Raw genomic sequence first — 21,306 nt, 5'->3', positions numbered from 1 at the left:
GGTGGGGGATTTTGATGCAGAGCTGGCAAGGTCATGCCCACTCTTCGTTCCTGCTGACATCTTGTCAATGTAGCCAGGGCACCATCCCTGCAAGATGCTGGGAGCAGGTGACAATCCAGAGAGTGGAAAGGACACAGAAGATCCCATATATTTAGAAATTCCCCCTGCACACCACAGCCCCCACCTTGCATAAACAGTGTAACTGGCGTCTGTGCAAAACTTCCTAGAGGCCAGCCCACTCCCAACACATACATCTATTGGTTCATTTAACCTCCACCCAAGCCCGGCTCTCAATTCTACTACAATAAAGCTCCACTCTTTTCAGATGATGTCACCAAGGTACAGAGGTTAAGTGACTTGCTTGAGCCACACAGCACATATCCAGCAGAGTCAGGCTGCAGAGCTAGGCACCATGACTGCAGAGTCTGCACTATCTGGATTAAAGCCCCTGAGTACCAGTCCATCTGTTGAAAGATTTGGGGTGTTCTCTTTTCCTGACTGCTCCCTAACAGACGGTTCCCATCTGTGTCCTGGGGAAACACAGGAGCTCTTTCCACATCACAAACCTTCCCATTCAGAAGGTGCCAGCCTATGCCTGCAGTTCCATCAGGCCGGGACCCAAGATCCTGGCGAATATGGACTTTCTTTCTTCCCTGTACACTCTGCTCGCCCCCCAACGTGGACTGAAGCCTTAAGATAAAGGCTGGGAGGGCTACATAGGGAAGACCAAGAAGGCTGAGTTGGAATCAGAAGGGCCAGGTAAGCCCTGACATGGGTTTAAAATGATGCTGACAGGTGTTTCTCAGGCACGCAGGGCAGGCTGAGGCCAAAAGTATTAGTGGAGGGCCAGTGGACGATAGCCCTGCTTAGAACCCTAAATGCACACACCCTCTAGCACACCTCTCTCTCTCTCTCTCTCTCTCTCTCTCTCTCTCTCTCGCATGCAGAACCCTCACAGACATGTATGCCTTGCCAGGAAGGCTGCACAAAGATTTTCCAGGCTGGCCCACAATGCTCCTCCCTCAGATCGTTCCTGCTGTCCTTGGGGGAAGAATGCCACCCACTTGGCTGCAGTTCAACCCCTTTTCCTGGCCTCTGCCATTCCAGGCATGCCCAGTGTGATCCCCACGTTTCTACGTGGAGAGGAGACCTATAGGTGGAGGAGGAAAGAAGGAAAAACACAATGTTCTAAATTAAGAATCAAGTCCCACAGTGAACAATAGGCCTTCGGTGCCTGTGTCAGCTTGGGGTGTTAAGAGAGGGGAGCAGGAAGGTCAGGAGTGTGGGCGCATTTGGTGGAGTCACTAGGTTGTAACCAGGTTTGTTGTGAAAGAAAGGATGAACTTTACTAAACATTGTGTGTGTGTGTGTGTGTGTGTGTGTGTGTGTGTGTGTGTGTGTTACCTTGGGCCAATAGCTAGACTCTCACTCTCAGTTGTATGGAGTTTTAGTTTTACTCAGCATCAGAATGAAGACCACATATCTGGAGCCACACTGCTACTTTGAACTCTGGCTTTGCCTTTTACCGTAGTGTGTGACCTTGGACAAGTGAGCTAACCTCTATATACCTTAATTTCAATACGAGAAGACAGAGGTTTATAACACTGTCTAGCTCATAGCATGGGCTAGAGGATCAAGCAACTTAATGTACACAAAGCTCTTAGGATAGATAAAACAAAATGATACACATTGGCATTGTTGCAGTGCCGTAAGTGGGCAGCTACCTTTTTTTGCTTTTGTGTAATGGGGACACACATACCTACTGCACAGGCTTGTGGGAGTGTGTGAAACAGGCCTCTGTAGACTACTGATACTCTACAACAAGAATAAGATACTGACGAGTATGGATCACATGCCTGTATTCCCAGCACTCAGAGGGATGAGGCAGGAGGATTAAGAGTTTGAACACAGGCTGCACCACACAGAAAGTTCTATATGAGTCTAGGGTGCATAGTGAGACTGCCTCAAAATCACACACATACACACAGAGAGAGACACAGAGACACACACAAACACACACAGAAGCACATACACACACATGCACGCATGCGCATGTGCGCACACATGTGTGCACCCCGAGGAATGAAGGGAGGTAGGGAAGAAAGGTGCTGCTGTTGGATTCGGGGGCTGAGCAGGATCTAGAACTATAGCGTGAGTATAAAGGGCTCCATGCAATATCTTAAGGCTTTTTTGCCTTGCAATTGGTCAGCAGCTTGTTCTCAAGTCTCCCCACGCTTCCTCCTGCCTCCTAGCCTTTGAACTGGCTGTTTTCTTTGCCCTGAACACACTTCCCTAGACACTTGTAAGTCCACTTCCTTGCATCCTTAAAGTCCTTGCTCAAATATTGCTTCCTCTGAGAGGCCCAAACCACACTTGGGTAATTCTGAGTCTCACCTCAACTCCAGCATTCCTCTTAGATTCCTTTCCACACTAAAGACAGTACTTGTAATGTGTTATAGGATGGAATATTTTGGATGCCCTGCTGCTCGGCTGCTAGCTCCCCTAGTGCTGAAGCTCCCTATGACCCTGTGCAGAATAATGTTTTTAGACGAACGAGTGTAATGTCAAGAGCTCCGTCGGATGAGAGGTGTGTGGGGGTGGGAAGAGAGTTGGGGGTTGGCTATTGGATGTGTCCGTAAAGGATGCCTAAAGGCCAGTCCTGTATCAGTGACAGATGGAGGGTGGAGCTGAGACAGGGACACACACAGTAGAACAGGAATGTGGCTGCTGGCCTGTGAATGGACTGAATCCCAGGTCTTGGCACATGCCAGGCCAAGTCCAGGCAGGACTGTTTGCCAAGGGTGTGTCTGCCAAGTTGATTGAATGTAGGGTAAAGGAATCATTCAAAGTTAACACCCTAGGCTTGAGCATAGGCCACCAAGAGAGTCAATGGATAGTACTCGTGTTAGAAACCTAGAGGCAGCTCTGAGTGGGCATCAGCTTTAACATTACGGCCTCTGCATGGGTTTCCTGCTTCCTCAGTCTGAGGCCTCCCATGCCCTGCTGAACTGGATGGACCTTTTCTGTCTCACTTGTATGTACTGCACCTCTAGCACCTAGAAAAGTGGATCCCCAGGCCTGAGGTAGCCAGCAACTATCTCAGCGTCTCTCCTCCCTTCTCCTCCCACTCAACACTCCCTTCTTCCACTGAGTCAACCTCTCCTTTTTCCTCCCCTCTTGTGTCTTTCTCCTCTTCCTGCGGCCTTTCCTTTTCTTCTTATTCTGGTTAGCCAATGGCTTGGATTAAAGCACAAGCACTGAGGACCTGCAGGCTAGGGACAGGGTGAGGATCCCATAAACATAAACAAGAATGTGGTTCCGAGTCACCTGAGATTGGAAAATGCAGCATTTGAGCTAAAAGGCCTGAGGATTCTTGGATCTTGAGCCATAAAGGTCACAGTCTCCAAAAAGACATCTAGTGGCTTATAGAATGTCTCCACCATACACCAGAGCTGTGACATTAGAATCCATGAGCACACCTGTGTCACACTTGCAACATGTCTCTACCACAGTACTTCCACCACAGAGGACATAACAGCAGATCTCAGACCACCACCGACTCACCTCCTACACGCAACAGACCCACAAAACCGTGGTCACACTGCAATTCGAACAGATATACAACACACGCTTTTGTCACTTTTGTCATATACAGCGCATGTGCACACACACACACACACACACACACACACACACACACACACACAAGCACTCATGCATGCACACAGCCAGCAAGAGAGAGAGAAAGACAGAAGGAGACAGAGACTGATGGAGAGGAGAGACAGACAGACAGAGAGAGATTGCCTCATTTTATACCTTGGCTATTTGGCCATATGTCCCTAGCTGGCTCCAGAGAACAGCTGAGCTAGTAGAGGCCATTTCCTAGAAGGCTGTGGATTTGGCCTCAGCTGATCAAACACATGCTAGGAGGTCCACGTTTGAACTCAGCTCCAGGGGTGGCTGGTATGTGGTCCCCACCAATGAACTGCAGGCAGCAGCTGGCTGCTGTGGGACACCCCACAGGGAGGGGCTGATGTGACTGAGCTTAGTGGGTGGGGGCCAGGCAGGGCCCAAACTGACTTGTTGGGGTGAGGGGGCGTCCAGAGTTCAGGCGGCTGGTGGCTGGGAGGGGGATCATAGGAATGCCTCCCCAGCAGGGGCCTGAGATAGAAGCTGAGTCATGAGGTAAGAAGAGAGGCTGTGGTGGAAAGGCAGGAAGTAGGGTGGAGGGGAAAGAAAGGCTGGGAGGGGGATCTCCAGGCTCCTCCAGGCTCTTCCCTCAGGAAATGACAGACAAGGATCTGGAAGGGAGGCAGATAGCAGACTCTGGAGCCAGGCATAGGACAAGGACTGAAATGAGATTTGAAGATGAGTGCAAGGCTAGGGTGGAGTGCCAGGCATGTGAGGGTGGATAATTAGAATTTGGTCAGGAGGAAGACCACTATAAGAACTCAGGGAGTGCCATTCTCATGGGCTAAACCACCGGCGAGTGCTATGGTTAGAACTCCAAATATCACCTACAGGCTGATGAAATCCTGAATGTTTGGAACAAGGCTGTGGTGCTACGTTATAGGCTGTGGAGCCTTTACGAGGCGGAGCCTGGTGGGTGGCAGCAGATAACTGTGTTTTGTGCTTTCTGGCTTGCTTGCTGTGAAGAGCTGTTGCCTCATGCTCCTGGTGCCACAAACTGAACCACTTCCACCACCATGCTTTCCCCGCCATGATAGGCTGCACCTTCTGGAGCCATGAGCCAAACAAACAAAAGTCCTTCCTTCTCTCAGGCACTCTGGTCACAGTGAGCACTATGACTACAATCGTTAGGAGAACAAGAAAGAAGAGCCTATGTCAGAAAAGCCTACTGACTGGGCTGTCCAGCTTTATGTGCAGGGTTCACATCCTGCAAACAAAGGGGGACCTTACAGGCTTATTGCTGTCAAAACTCCCAACTCAGCAAAACCCCCACCTCTGCCTTCAGGTTACCAAGACAGGTATGGCCTATAGCTTCCTGTGGCAAGCAGGGCGGGATTCCCAACTTCAGATACTGGTCAACTCAACTTCTGACCTCAGTAGGACCAAAATGTGGGAAGATCAAAGGGAGGTCCCTGCCCTGTAGGGGTTACCATCTTGTTCAAGCAGTCCCCAGGCAGTTGACTCAAACCTCATAATTGATGTATTTACATGTGGCTTATGTGAAGGGACCTAAATGAACTCCCCCCGGCCCACTCCACCCAAGCTGAACATGGGGAAACCTTAGAGCCAAGCTTCAGTTTCACGTCCCCAGCTATCTCTGACCGTCACAATGCTTTGCTCTTGCTATGTATGCCCCAGGAGGCAGACCCTCTGAGTCGGGAGCCAACCCAGTCTCCAGGGCCCAAACCTCTTCCTCTCCCCCTCCCTCCCAGACTGAGTTCATACCACCCACACAGAGCCGGCCACTTTGTACTTCCTGAAGTATGAGCTCATTTGAGTCCCACAACAATCCTGCAAGGCTAGCAGAGAAGACATTATTATCCCTATATCCTGGTGAGGAAACCGAGGCCCAGAGAGCTAAAACAATTACCACAGTCATACCAGCAATTGCCCATGGACTCCAGATCCAGTATCGAGATTAGAAGGGTTGCCAGTACTATTTGATGCTCAAATGTGGATTTTCTTTTCTTGTTTGTATGTTTATATTAGGTCTCAGATGACATAAGAAGAAACCTTGAACCTAGTGGAAGACCACTCAGGGCATTAGGCCACGTCAACTGTCTTCTGAAAGCGAAAAGAGATAGATGCTTCTTTAGCATGTACAAAGTGCCAAGCACTGGACTGGATGTCTGCTCTGTGTTGTTTGTTTCTCCCAATCCTTGAGTTTTCTCAGTGTGACAGACCCTCATTGTACTGAAGGGGACATGGAGGTTCAGAAAATGGTATTACTAGCTCTGAATTCACACAGTGAATAGAAGTTAATAGTTGACCCCGTTTCTGCTCCCAATACCCATGTGATTTGGGGAAGATCTGTTAGCCCCTTCCCTTGCCATATGACCAGTTGCCTTGGTACCCATCCACTTGCTAAAGGGAGCATGCCCCCGACATAGCTTCAGCGAGTGGCCTTCAGAAACCATGAAACTGAGATGAGTGTAAGGGAAGGGGAGCTGTCGGGGGAGGGGAGAACTCTGTTCATTTGTGGGAGAAACCAGATTCCTCTGAGGGAATTGAGAGCAGTGTCCCCTCCTGCGTTCCTCCTCTCTCCCTCCCTTCTCACCGCAGCCTGCCTGGGGATGGAAGAAATGTCCCTGAAGGGCGGCCTTTTGGCAGATGCAGGGCTACAGGCAGCGCCACAGAGGCCCACATCCTGGGTCACCTCCCACTCAGAACCACAAGGAATCCAGGCAAGAACTCCAGCATTTCTCTGAACCACCACACGGCTTGGCTCTTCCCGTTGCTGGTGTTTCTTCCTATCTTCTTGCCTCTGCCTGAGCATAGAACTCCTGCTTCAGGAAACTGTGAATCAGGCTCAGAAACTGCTCCTCCTCCTGCCACAGAACAAATAGCACCATCATCTCTTGATTGGAGCCTGCTCAAGGAGCAGACTCTGCACAGCCTGCCCACCTAAATGTCCAGCGGCATCCTCCTTGATCTTGGATCCCTAATAGTTTTCTTCCATCCAAGCACCAACCAGGCCCAGTGTGTTTGACTTGGGTGAGATTGGCTATAGACTCCCTAATTCTTTTGTTTGGGTTTTAGTGAGAATAGAAAAATGCCATCGTAAGAGTCTCCCAACAACAAATGAAACTAGGATTCCTAGCCTTTTCTCCCCAAAATTAACAGTTGCCGTGCCTTTTAAGGGAGTTAGTCTATTAATAAAAAATGTCCCAGAGTAATAACAGTAAAAAGTAGAGTGGCACTAAAATCACGGTTATCATAAGAAACATATTGGAATAAAAGTAAGGTAGCAGGTATTAGACAGACTCAGTGAGTATGCTCATTAAATTCTTGACAGCTGCAACTTTCAAATAAATAAATAGATCCCACATAGCAAAAGTAACAGATCCCACGTCTATACAACTTAATGAACTTACATACCCTGTAAAGTTTAATGCAAAACTTCACAATTTGTTTCGATGTAAATCCATTACCACTTTTATTGCCATCCCAATCATCAATATCACCATTATCACCATCAACCCCACTGCCATTATCACATAATGCCTCCATCATTAGCCTCAACACTAACACCTTCATCAATCACCATCATTATGACTTCTTTCAAAGTACCACACCTCCCATCCATCACCACCGGCCCTGTATCTGCTGCACTATTCCCACCCTCACCATCATTGCTATCATTGTCAACCCAGTTATCCTTGGCATCCTCCATCTCCTCCTCAACACCATTTCTGCCTCTACGACAATGCTCATCCTCATCATCACTACCTCGATTATCATCACCAAATTCATTGATGGCAGCAGCGCACCATTGTGCTAGACTTTTAGTGGCTGAGCCAAAAATCCCCGAGGAATCTACTTAAGGGAGGAAGGATTTCTTTTGGGTCAGAGCTTTGGGAGAGTCAGTCCATCAAGGTGGGGAAGGTGTGGTGGAGCAGAGCTCCTTGCATTGTGGTGGCCAGTGAGCAAAGAGAGAATGCCTGAGCCAATGAGCTTTCCTGACCCATTTATTTCATCTGGGCTCCCAGCTTAGGGGGTGGTTCCATCCACACTCATGATCTCTCTTCTCCTTCAGCCTTCGATTAAAACGCTCTCACAGACACACTCTGACATGGGTCTTAGTCTCATTGTCACTTCTCAATCCAAATGACTCAATGAGATTAAGCGTCACAATCAACATCACCCCCATCCCACCTCTCCTGTCCCCCTCACTGGGACCTCCATTGCTCTCATCATCATCGATGCTATTGCTTAGTTTGGGGTTTTCTTTTGGTTTTAACAATTCTATTGTTCTTGACATTTTTATGATCATTTGTATCACTAATGAAAGGTATACTGTCATGGTCCCTGCAATGGGTCATGGGACCACAGGCAATGGTAGGTTTTCAGGCAGGAAATAAAGAAGGTGAGGGCAAAGATCCTACATGCAGAAATATAAAGGGCCTTTTTAACTATGGTCCAGGAAGGAATCCTGCTGATGAGCATAGGTCTATTCTACAGAGTGCAGGGTTGTGGGGTAGGACTCCGGGCCTATAGTAGTAAGGGCAGCCAGCTTCTAAGCCACACAGTACACGTGTTTTACAGACCCATTTTGGTTGGGCTTTAGGAGTAACTTAGGCCACAGCAAGCCTAGATGGGCTCTGAGGCTGAAGCCTATGAGGAGGATGTCTGAGTAGCTAGAAGTGGGATGGAGAACATGGAGGGGTCCTATCTCCTCAGCAAAGGAGAATCTCTCCACATTCCCAGGTGCCCCAGATCACTCTGGGGTTCTGGTCCCACCCCACATCCCCAAGTCTAGGACTCGCCCTGTGATTCACCAAGAGGTGCCATGCCTGGCTGAAGAGATGTCGTTGAAATGGCAGAGGGTGGCTTTCTTCAGGCTACTACCTTCCTCTTACTTTGATCCCCTCTCAGTGCCTCATCCTCTTATTTGCTCAAACCTCCCTCTCTGCTTGCAGCCTCTGCTCTCAGAAACCCCGCCCACCATTTATCCTTCTCAGGCTCCTCTCCAGCTTGCCTTTGAGGTGACAGGCATAGTGACTTGGAGAGAGCCTTTCTCAAACTTTCACTGCTAGGGACTGTTTTCTTAGTCTCCAGATATACTGTCCTTTGCCCACCTCATTTCATTAATTGTGCTGCCAAGAGATGAGGCTCATAACAGCAGTAAGTCTCCCTACCCTTGGAGCTTCTGACAGCTCTCCATACAGACACGTGGCCTCACGACCCTGCTTTTAGTTTCCCTTCCAGGTTGTCACCCTGTAGTTTCCCAACTCTTCAAGTCTCTCCAGAAGACCTTACTTTTATAGTACCCAAACTAATGTGTGTGTGTGTGTGTGTGTGTGTGTGTGTGTGTGTGTGTGTGTGTGTGTGTACCATACGCCAAATCCTATGTCAAAGTAATGAGTTTATTCTAACAGCAATACATGTAAGGCCACACACATATGCATGCATTTAAGGTAGAATGTGTCCTGGTCGTGATACCCCTGGATATCAGTGAGACTATGGACCACAGGACAGGTATTTAATGACATGTTATTTGACACAGAAAACAGAGGTGAAGCAGCTGACTACTACTGAGACAATTAAAACTGGCTCTCAAGAATCCCAGACCGTTTTGAGCCGAGAGGAAAAACCCTAGAGAACACCATGCTTGTGCATACTACTACTAATGACATATGTTGCCAGCTTCCACAGGCTTTGAGGAACTCAGCCACATCTCTGGGTTCCAGGGACCCTAGGGAACTTCTATAAGATTTCCCATGCACTTCATCACTTAAGGTCTGACTTTTCTGCTTAGTATGAAGACCAGATGGAAAAAGATAGCTAGGCACTCTGAGAAGATTAAGGATAAAGGAGACCAATATAATGGTGTCAGAGTCACTCTCACACAGGAGAATATAGCAGAGGAGACGTAAATGGCCACAGACTAGTCCTTTACAAGAATAAGGGCAAGCCCAGCATGCTGATAACAGAGTCCTGAGGGTGGAGCAGAAACATCAATCACCTAGCACGGCAGGCAACCAGCCCAGCCTAGCAGGTCAGTAGACTCAAGAAAAGGATGCTGAATAGATGCCGAGGTGAAAGTATTGTCCTATGCCCACTGACTTGACATCACACTGGCACTGGAGAGAAGAGGCTCTTCTTGGCTTGGCAGCTGGCATCCTCTGTCTAGGGAGTCATGAGCCCGAGGACTCCAAACATGGATGACTTTGTAGTTGATGATGTGTCCTTGCAAGTTTTCTAAGCTAAGTGTGGTCCCAGTTCTGTACCATCCTGGTTGTATGGCCTTGGGCTTGGATTTCAATGTTTACAATGAAAACAACAATTAGAATAATAAAATAAAATAATATTGCCTAAACACAAGAGTTGGTCACAGATTCCCCACTCCAGGGACCAGACAGTGAGGAGTTTAGATTTTGTGCCTCTAGGATTCTGTTGTAACTATTTGACTGGGCTGAGGTATCACAAACAATCATGGATGATAGGTAAACAAACATATGGCTGTGTTCAATAAAGCGCGGCCTTTGGCAACAAGTAACAAGCCTTCTTGGCTTGCAGGGTTTAGCTATTGACCTTTGAACTAGATACTGTGCTAAACACTTGAATTCAATTATCTCATTTGATCCTCAAACAACTGATATGTGCGTATACTATTATATACTATATATACATATGTATACACTATTACTAGTATTATCTCAATTTGATAGGTGGGTAAACCAAGGCATTAAACAGTCAAGTAACATACCCAATATTCATACCCAATATTATATATAGCTGGGAAATGGCCTAAGCGATCTTCTTTTTTTTTTTTTTTAAGATTTATTTATTATATGTAAGTACACTATTGCTGTCTTCAGACACACCAGAAGAGGGCATCAGATCTCATTACAGATGCTTGTGAGCCACCATGTGGTTGCTGGGATTTGAACTCAGGACCTCTGGAAGAGAAGACAGTGCTCTTAACCGCTGAGCCATCTCTCCAGCCCCTAAGCGATCTTCTTACCCAAGAAGTTTACCTCCTGAGCCTTCAGTCTTAACCTTTATACTGCATGCCTTTCAGAATAAAAACAATGATAATAGAACAATACCAATCATCGCTTGTATTTCCATGGATTCATACATTATCAGAAAAGTGATCAGAAATACAGAAGTTCTCCCTAAGGACTGGTATCCCATTGGTCACAATCAGTTTCACATTGTGTCAAAAGTCATTTACTGCTAATCATAGTTTAAAGGAATGACTTTAGTATTGTTTTTAAAAAATGTGAACTGACCTAGTGTTATCTCTTTAACAAAGTCTTTCTCATGTGCATTCAGCTTCATTTCCTGGAAGGAGCCCAGAAAGGCTGAGCTTTCAGATGCTGGCAAGGAATGCCAAGGAATGGCAGGGATGGATGCCTCATGGCATCCACAGGTCCACTGTCCATTGGTCCCATATAGAGAAGTAGGGACAACAGGTCATGGTTGGTATGTCCAGTGCCCCTGGATGGACATTAAGCCTGGGAGAGTTGAGTTAAACATTCCCATTGAGCAACTGAATAACGTGCGACTCATAGAAAAGCATAGACTGCTCAAAGTCACAATCTAGTGTCAGACATACATTTCTACTAATCAGACAGGGCACGAATCACAGCAGAACACAAAGCTGTTCATATCACCTTCTTTACTGTGTACCTATTTCCCTATTTGTCAGATGGGGATGCTACCAGCACCATGACTGAAGAATGGTGTCTGTGGCCAGTTAAAAAGACAGGAGTGTCTAAGGCTTCTGAGACAAGCAGTCTTAGCCTGGAAAAGAGAGCAAATCTAGAACTAACATTTATACTGTGTGTTAAGCTTCACTGGACTGAGTTCCAAGAAAGTTTAGGCTAAAAGGTATGACCAAAATAGATAAATAGATAGATAGATAGATAGATAGATAGATAGATAGATAGATATAATGTAACAATAAATAAAGTCAAAGACAATGGCACATATTTGTAATCTGAGCCCTAAGGAGGCTAAGGAAGAAATAGAAGCAGCATGAGCTACATAGCAGGACCTATCACAGAAATAAAACAAACAAACAAACAAAAATAATACCCCAGCTATGCACCAGAAAAGCTGTCAAAAGTAGCTTGGAAAAAACATTCTCCCCATCACCAGAAGGTAGGAATAGCTATCTCTATTGTGCAGCAAAGAAAATTGTGCCCTAAGTTCTCCTAACTAGAAGCTGAGCCAAGTATCTGCTCCTTACCTCAGCTTACCTCATCAATAGCTCTCCCCTAAGGAAATCCAAAGGAAAACTGACTACCCCCATGCTCCTCTACCCCAACCCCCACCCAAACCATCATGTCCGGAGTGACTTCCTGACCAATCCGAAACAAAGCCTGGAAGAACTTTCTCTGGGACATCATGGGCCTCCTCCCAGGGTGTGGAGGTTGAGGACCCTGGTATGGCCCAGGTCTGACCCCAGTGAGCTGTCTCTGGGAACAATGGTCAGAGGCATCTCCCAGGGTTCCCACCAGGGGTGGTAGGTAGGAATCAGGATGGGCTGGCCTGGGCATTGTTTAGAATGCACATTTCCTGGTGACATGGGTAGCTGGAGCCCCTGGGCTTCTGGAGTTAACCCAGGAACACCAAGATCTTTCTTCTTCCCCAGAGCAAAACAGTTCTTCCTATGCCCATCTTCCTCTGCCCCAGGTCTGTAGACATAATCTTAACCACCCGCTCCAACCCAGGAGAGCACACAGGCTCCCAGTCACTACTGCTACCACACAGGAATGGCTGCCCTCTGCCAGTAGGCTGAGACCCACCCACCAGCACACAAGGAGGCAAGCGGGAGTCAGGCAATCGAAGTGCCTGGGACTTAGTGCCTGGGCAGTAGCAGGTTGCCAGTACCCCCATGGGTACATTGCAACAGCAGAGTAAGGTAGCACTCAGTTTGGCATGTGTCTCTCAACCCACTCCATAGAGAACTATGTAAGTAGCTTGCTCCCCATTCATATTCTGCTTGAATGGTGGCTGCAGGCACAGCCCCTGCAGTAAACGATGAAGCCAGTGAACACAGGGCTCGGAGCTACCAAGCATCCAGGCAACCAAGAAGAAAGGACTAACCGTCAGCAATGTGAGGGAACTGTGCCCCCAGCCCTTGCCCGCCCCACCCGTTTTCCTTTTGATCACAGGGCAGGCCAGCCCGGCCCTGCCCTCCACATGGCCACATTTCTTCAGTCTCCCCGCCCCTGCCCCCACCACATCTGGGAAGGTGCTGCTGTTGGGCCTCACCTCTGTGTAGACCTCTTCGATTCCATCATCCAGGGAGGGAGGGAGAAACTGGGAGAAATACCCTTTCCTTTGCCTGTTGTCCACCAAGGACACACTCCTGCAGCTCAGAAGAGTCAAGCAGCCTTCTGAGGGGCCTCCACCGCAACAAGAAACCAGTGTCCTAAGCCTGACCTTCAGAAGGCTATGTCTTCAAGGAATCCCGCAGGATTGAGTAGAAGGGAACAGGGAAAGTGCCCTCAGATGGCAAAGAAGCAGAGAACTTCTTCTCCATCTTAGCCCTGCCGATAAATATAGCCCGTATACATATAATTATAGCCCTTGGCTCTCACAGAGCACACCCCATGTGCTCCTTCATCTAACCCTCCTGACTACCTAGGCAAGAAAATGTTATCGTCATTCCACCCTACGCATAGACAAACAAAGGCTTTCTTGGGGAAATTCATCTATCCTGGGTCACACAGAAAGTGCTGGTACTAGGACTTGATGTCAGGCCTGTGGTTCCTAGAAGCCTGGCCTTTTCAGTAGGGAGTTCTGAGGCCAGGCAGAAGAACACCTGGCCTGTTGCCAATGGGATTTCAACTGACAACTTAATAGGAAACCACTGAGGCTGCGCCAAGGAGGTAGGTAGAGTCACAAGGATCACGATTTCCAAATGAGCCTGGGTTTGTAGTAGGACCCTTTGTCTCAGAAACCAACCAAACAAGAAAAGCCCCCACCCCCATTAAAACCAAACAATAATGGCAAAACCCAGCTGAGTGTGACAGTGCAGAACTATGATCCCAGCACTAGGGAGGGAGAGATAGGACGATCATGAGTTCAAGTCCAACCTGGGCTACACACACTCACACAGAGAGAGAGAGAGAGAGAGAGAGAGAGAGAGAGAGAGAGAGAGAGAGAGAGAGAGAGAGAGAGAGAAAAAAGATCCCAATTGACATGTTATTCATGTCACTGAACTAGGTAAGATCTTGTTATCCTGCTCATGCCACCCAATCTAGCCTCTCAGCAATCCTATCCCTGGCATTTCCGTCTGCTGTCCCACTAACCTCTGTTTGTTTGTTTGTTTGTTTGTTTGTTTGTTTGTTTGTTTTACCCCTTGTACATCACTGGGATGCCCCATGGCTAGCAGTAGGAGCAGGAGCCTGGACCTGCCTCCCCAGTAGCCTGCTCCTGGGTCAGATACTCTACAGCTTCTCTTGTTGTCTAGCCTATGACATGGCTCAGGGCCTGGGCTGGGTGTGCTAGGGAGGAAAGCACATCCCCGGACCAGAAAGCAAAAGGTTTGTCCGGGTTTCTGGGCCGCGCTCCGAAAGGGCCAGAGCCCTGACTTAGGGAGGCTGGCCTAAAGCAGAGAAGAAGCTGGAGAAAAGGATTCCACAGGAATGGGAGGCACACAGCAAATCAGGGTCTACAGGCTCTGGCCAGGGGAGAAGACCCAGGGAACACTGCAACATCTGGCAGGAGGAGGACTGGGGCCAGCAATGCCTTCATTCTAATCATTCCTCCTTCCTAAGGCAGGCCCCTAGCCAGGCCCTCTCTCCCCTGTGGAGGTGTGTGACAGCTGGGGCAGTTCCAGAAGAGGGATCCCCTTGTACCCTACTGGGGAAGGGCGCCACCTCCCACCGTCTCCCTATACCTCTTCCTGTCAATGGCCCTGGCCCAGTGTTCCAAAAATATACTGGTTCTTGGCTGGCTGTTTACTAAGAATCAAAAAAACATCAAGTTTCAAATTTCATTCCCACAGCTTTAACCCCTCCTCTCGACAGTCGTTCCAGTGCCAAACTGCCTCCCTCTGAGCTCCGGGCCACATTGACAGCCTACTCCATATTTCCTCTACAATGAGCCCCCAGGATGGCTCCAGCTCTAGTGAAGCCTAAACGGGAGTCTCCTCTCGCCACCTCCCAAAAGAAGCCCATTCCCCAAAGTTCGCCGCAGGAAAGGGCAACCCCTATGGTGGACATCACCCCGATGCATCCTTCTCCTTCCTTGCCTTCACCATTTATAAGAACTGACCTGGCACTGCTCAACACTTCCGTCCATCAAAAAACCAAACCAGTAACCAGAAAACCTCTGCTCACGTTACTAAGGGCTGAGATGGGGAAGTACCAGGAGCTGCCAGAGTCCAAAAGAGAAGCAACTGATGACTCCCTTGGTGGGAGACTGTAAAACTGAGGCTGCAATGGGGATTAGGCCTTAGGCTAGGTTTATGGGGGAAGGGGGTTGCATTTGCCTAGGAAGAGAGAGAAGTGTGTAACCAAACACCTGAGGTTCTAAAGAAAAGCTGAGGTAGGCATTTGGGGCTTATACCTGTAATGCCAGCATTCAGAGGCTAAATCAAGGAGATTGCAAGTTCAAGGCTATCCTGTACTACATCGTAAAAACCTATTAAAAAACTAAAGCATATACATACATGCACATACGTGTATATATACAGGCATATGCGAGTGCACACATACACGCATACATATAAGAGAGCTTGAAGCAGTGGATTGACTTGATGGAGGGAAGTTTTACAGAGTCAAAGGGGTGACACTGTGTAAGGAGACGAGGCTAGTTACCAGAGTGCTTGATTCTTAGCAGGGGCTTGGCCATCCAGACCCATTAGTGCACCATGAGTAAGTAAGAAAAACGATTTTATGAGCTTCTGAAAGAGACTCCATCGTCCTTATCTTCAAGTCCAAGCTGATTATTCTACCGTGACTCATCTCACGAATGAAGGACCAACCTTCAAATGTCCCTCATCTTCTGCTGTTAGAGCCAGCCATGCTCCAAAAAGCATCCAACCATGAGAAATCGAACACTCTTAAATGAATATTCATATGTAAAATGGTGTGTAGGTAGACTGATTCAATCTAGATGTCTCATCTATCCTGCTTCAAGCACAGACATTCCTCAACTTCGTACAACTCGGTTTATGGTAGTTGAGTTTACGATGCCGCAAAGTAAACTTGCATTCAGTGAAAATGCTACATAGAATTTCGAATTGTGTTCAGTTCCTGGGACAATTATCAGCAGTACGATACTCACTCATGAAAACAGGCAAGAATAGCAATCAGAAGCCCCCAGTCAGCTACGCCATCATGAGGGCAGACACAGGGGTATGTACAGTGAGTTGGGTTGCTAAATGGTGTGTTTGTAGGCTAAGGGTACTAAATGCATTTTTTCATGGATGATCTTTACAACTCACAGTTGATATGTGGTGGTATCATTCCATCCTAAGCTGCAGAACACCAACATGCCTCTAGCTCCCATAACCTTCAAAGGAAAGTCAGTGTTTTTCTTTAGTCCTGGCCCTCTCTGACCTCAGCTCCATTCCTGGCCTGCTCTCCTGAGTGTTTTCCCTACGAGGGCCCATGCAGCTTGTCAGACGGCATAGGGAGGCAGGCCTGCCAATTACTCTATTCAGCCATCTGGAGTTTCTCCCCAATGCTTCAAGGTCTGATTCTATACACTATTTCCCAACACCACCGCTTGCCCTCTACACTATTTCCCAACACCACCGCTTGCCCCTCAGCAAAGCAGGAAAACTTGCCTTCTCGTTCGGCAATTGTCTTGAGGCAGGTAGCCTCCACCAGGTGTGAAGACACAGCTGGAAATCTACTCCAAAACTCCATCCTGCATCTGCCTCTTCTGCGCAATCCTTCAGGCAACAGCCAGTGCGAACACCTGCAATCTGCCCAGATCCACATCTGCTTTGGCCCATACACTTCCCTGGTAGGCTTCTCGGCAGATCCTAGCTGAACTGTGGTTTCTTCAGTATTCAATCCCAACAGCCCTTGGATGTGCAAACCCTCACTGGCCAAAGAGTCCATCAATGCCTGGTACTGCTTTCTCAAGCCATTTGGCCTTCAGAAGTCCAAACACATTTCTTTAGGGGTGGGATCATGCTTAGAATTAAACCCAGGGCTTAGCACATGCTAGCTAACATGGGCACAGCCTCCATTCCTTTTTCAAGTTGGATCTCACCCTGTAGCCCAAGCTGGCCTCAACTTCAGGATCTTTTTCCTCCACCACATCTGGAGAATAGCTGGGAGCACAGGTGTGTCCCGTGTCACAGTGGCCACACACCTTTGAGTGGAATGTCCCAGTCTGTAAGCATAGCTTGCCTGACTAGTCAGAAGTGAAGCTGTCAGGGGCTCTCTGGGCTCCCAGTCTGGATGGATACTCAGTTTAAACTTGTCTGAATGAAGGAGGAAGCAGGCTGGATCTGTTCCTGAGGAGTCACCATTCCAAAGGAGGTAAAGTTTGTACCATGATGAAGAATGCCCTCCCCCACATCAACCAAACACCTTCTTTTACTTATGCAGAAGGCCTGTTCAGACTCTGAGTTAGATGAGAGCCAATGGGAGGACCATGAGTTCCCTGACCTAAGCCAGGGCTAACCTGGACTCCCTTTCCTCCTACCATCCACAAGTTGAGCCCTCTCCCTGAATCACCTCAGGGCCTCTGGGCTACTTTCAGGAAGTTTCTCTCCAGCTCAGCCTGGAGTGGGGAGGAGCAGCAGAGATAGCTTGATATGGATTTTTGTGGTTGGAGGTGATTGGAATCCCAGCTGTGTTGCCCAGACCCCTCCCCTTCCCTGTATCAATCCCCATCCCCTTCAGAGATGGGCAGGGGGAAGGGGAGGAAGGGAAGCAGAGGGCTCTGTCAGTCTGTCAGGGCTTGGAGGTGTCCTCCCAACCCATGTACAACTTTCAGGCTTACCGAGAGGACTGGCAGCCCCTGGGACCTGATAAAGGTCAGATATCTGACGCCAATAATCCTGAGTAGTTTGGCTATCTGCAGGGTCTGTCCTAACAGACTTCCCCAAATAGGAGGTCCCTAGGCCTGGCTTCACAAGCTAATTACCCGGTGAGATTATACATGTGCTGGTTCCCAGGCCCCAGCTCTACAGGCTCTGTTCTAATTGGCCCCAGATGGAGTCTAATTGTTGGTGGGCTTCTCAACCACCTAGGATGTTTCTTGTGTCCAGGCTCAGGGGCTCGGGGCCCTTGCTTTAAAGCATGACTCTCCAGTGTGGCAGTGTGGATAAATACTTCAGAGCTCCTTCTACTTCACCCAGGAGCTAGTGGAGCAGCTTTCCTGGACTCTGAGCACTAGATGTCTATACAAGCTATTTCCTTATTCCCCAAAGGTGACAACTATGGACAAAAGTGTTTCAGGCACAAGCAAAAGTCTAGGTTAGCCTCGTATGCAGAAGATGACCTAGCACATTCTGTCCAGCAGGAAAAAGAAACGCGCAGGAAGGGGAGCAAGGAGTGAGCCTATGGAACTGTGGGCTTTACTCTAATCGCTTAGAAACTCCTACTGAGGACAGTAAGCACAGCGCTCATACACGGTCTAGTTTGTCCTGGGGAAATCTTTCCACCTACCTTATAGAAAATGTACTAGTGTCGGGGAAATGGCTCTAGCAGGGAGAAAGAGAAAGAGGCACTCACCAGTAATGGCTGATGAGGTTGGCCCATGAGACAGCAATGGTTGAAAAGGGGCCATAGAATGTGATAGAGGCAGAAGGATGATCCCAGAATTCTGTGGGTTGTGACAACGTCATCCATTGAGACAGGGAAAGGAGTATAGGTAGCTCAAGGGGGTAGGGTAGCTGAGTCACACAGTTGGAGGTGAGTGGGCCCACACTAATAAAAACAGCACAGGGGCACCTTAATGTTGCTGACATCACTAAAAAAATTTTTTTTTAACTTTGAAATGTGGAATGCAATTTTTGAATAATTAAGAATTAGTGTACTTTTCTTCGTAAGACTAGTATATCAATTTAGTGTTTCCTTGCTACATATATTCACCGTCTCTAGGATAGGTGGCTATAAGCTGGCTAATAATAAAGCAACTAGAACTGTTTGACTCAAAAAGACAAAAGGGTTGGGGATTTAGCTCATGGCAGAGCGCTGCTAGGAAGCGCAGGCCCTGTTTCGGTCCCCAGCTCAAAAAAAGAACAGCAAAAAAAAAAGAAAAAAAAAGCCAGTCTTGTCCTCAAGGTCACAGTCATAGATAAATGCCACTATGGCAACAAAGGAGGGGGGAGGAAAAAAAGAAACGTGGACGGAAGGGTGGGCGCCTACAGGCCTGAGACCTCCTTGGGAAAGAGACTGAGGTAGTGGGCAGAGGGTGGGAGAATGCCTGCTCATCCGCTCTGGTTTTGTGTTCTATTTCCAAACTGTGTTTTATGGGCACACCATCTGGTACACAGGTCGGGAGTGTACAGGAAGTGCCCTCACTTCCAGGAATCAGAAGAGTGTCACTTCAAGGCCCCGAAGACTAAGGAGGATTTCCACAGGCCCGGAGGTGAGCAAGGATAGAAAGCAGGGGTAGGGCGGGTGACATTCCAGGCTGAGGGAGTGGGGAAGGAAAAACAGCAGGAAAAACACAGGAACTGTTTTGGCAACCTAAGGAGCCAGCCCGCTTGTTCTCAGCTGAAGATGGTAGGTAGGATCAGAAAATGGGAAGATAATATAAAAGACTGGGCAAACACTGGTACGGGTCAGGTAGCTTTGAATCACGTGTCAATTTTACAGCTCTCCCACCAGGGAGAGGCCACTGGCCAACGGTCTCATTCTCTTTATTTGTGGCAACACTCCACCTCGCTTCTCTGGAAAGAATGAAGCAAGTCTTGGGTACTGAAGTTACTATGACTGTTAGTTCTCAGCTGGGCTCCTAGATGGATCCCATAGGTGGAGAATCCACAGGTAACTTCCAGAACTGGCCAAACACTCACTATTAAATACTCTGGCCCCTTTCTTTCTTTGACAACCAGGCTTCCCCGTGAAGAAGACAGAGACCAGGACAAGCCTAGTATTGACCTCTGAATGGCAATTCCCTTCGGCTCTGTTTGAGGAACTCAGAAGGAGTGGAAGGGGAGAAGGGGGTCTTGTACTTCCTGGGCTTTCACCAGTGACCCGCTCCAGGGCTCTTTCCAGCATCCCCATTCCACAGGTGAGAAAGGAATCTGGCAACCAGGAAGTTGCAGAGCCAGACAATAACCCAGGTCTGCCTGCCTCCTACACCACGTGACAGCTCCAACACCCATGCCTGTTGGCTCTGAAAGTGTCTATCTGTGCGTGTGTAACTGGGTGCCTCTGCTGCCTCCCTTTGCTCAATATGGCCAGCAGACTCCCTGTAGGGCCCTCCCTCTCCTCTTCATCTGCCCTCTCTTGCCCAGTCACATATTCCTCTCAGCCAGTCCTGAAGCCAAGGGCTGTCCTCTCTGCTGGGACCCAGACAGAGGACATTGGAATAATTGAAGTGTCCTTCCCATGACCTTGAGCTCTGCCAAGGCTGCCTTCCCTTTGGTGATTGGGGCTGGTGACAGCTGAATGGCAAGAGGACGAACCACATCAGATCGGGCATGGCCAGCACAGCCCAGCTGCTTGCCAGGGCAGCTGCCTCTCCTCCCCAGGCAGACAGCTGGGAATACCCCCATCAACTGACAGTACCCAGCAGCCGCCCTCCATCCATTCAGCCAGCCAGAAACACCCCTGTCGACTGATGGGACACAGTCACTTCCTAGAGCCTCAGATAGATCCCCAGGTCACCCTTACCAACAGATGGGACACAGGCACCCCCTCCCGCCTCTGACTACAGCAAGGATATAAAGAAGACTGGCAAGTTCATACAGAGCTGGAAAGGATGCACAAGGCTCCCAGGGGCCCTGAGAGGCTGCATATATAAGTACCAACTTCTCTGAGCCTTGGGCACTGATGAATACCAGTACCACCAGACCCTCAGTGTGCCAGACGTAGGCTGAATCAAGGGCAGGGTGGGGGTGGGGTATGCCTGGATGTATAAAGATGATTTAAGGCCTTCCATGGCCCAAGCCACTCATCCACTTCACTTCACTTTCAGAGTGCATGCGCATGTGCACAATGCACACGTACTTACCCTCGCCTCCAAGCTGCCTCAGGTCTGAAGTCAACTCTGAGCAAAGCCCTTGTCTGGTTATAGAAGCCCCAAACAGGAATGAAACAGCATCTCCGCCCAGCTCGCAGATTAGAAGAGACCCCACTGGTATTGAGACTCCATGGTCAAGTTCAGAAATTATTGTGTCTGGAAAGCTCAAGAGGTTGTGTGGGCCCTCTGCAATTGTGCCAAGACCCCACCCGGAAGACTGTGTATACATGGGCCCCACACCTAACGGATCACAGAGCAGATTCTTTGAATGCTCAGGGGCTGTTTGGCCTGGAGAAATAGAAAGTTGGGATTCATACTTGAGTGAAATTCGGATCCAGACTTCCAAAAGGCTGTCACAGAACCCACGGCACATGTGGCCACAGGGACACTTATTGAGAAGAAACTTATAACTGACAGCTACAAAGAGATAGGGCAGGATAAGCCAAGGGTAGGGAGTTTCCCATCACTGGACATAGAGCTTAGCTAATCACC

At 48.5% G+C, this 21,306-nt stretch overlaps 1 long non-coding RNA gene across 2 annotated transcripts; it reads left to right on the top strand.

Annotated features, from left to right (window-relative positions):
• The first annotated feature begins 422 nt into the window (after positions 1–422).
• On the top strand, positions 423–19,875 carry LOC116889308. 2 transcript variants are annotated; one of them, XR_004386374.1, is made up of 3 exons: positions 423–759; positions 19,118–19,212; positions 19,682–19,875. It is a non-coding gene; the product is annotated as an uncharacterized LOC116889308 (long non-coding RNA). The 2 variants fall into 2 exon arrangements; XR_004386375.1 differs by lacking the exons at positions 19,118–19,212; positions 19,682–19,875 and adding exons at positions 4,782–4,988; positions 5,680–5,744.
• Positions 19,876–21,306: the final 1,431 nt, after the last annotated feature.

Source organism: Rattus rattus, chromosome X (genome assembly GCF_011064425.1).
Source record: "Rattus rattus isolate New Zealand chromosome X, Rrattus_CSIRO_v1, whole genome shotgun sequence".
In the NCBI taxonomy this organism is placed as follows: domain Eukaryota; kingdom Metazoa; phylum Chordata; class Mammalia; order Rodentia; family Muridae; genus Rattus; species Rattus rattus.
This window is presented reverse-complemented; position numbering and strand designations above follow the sequence as displayed.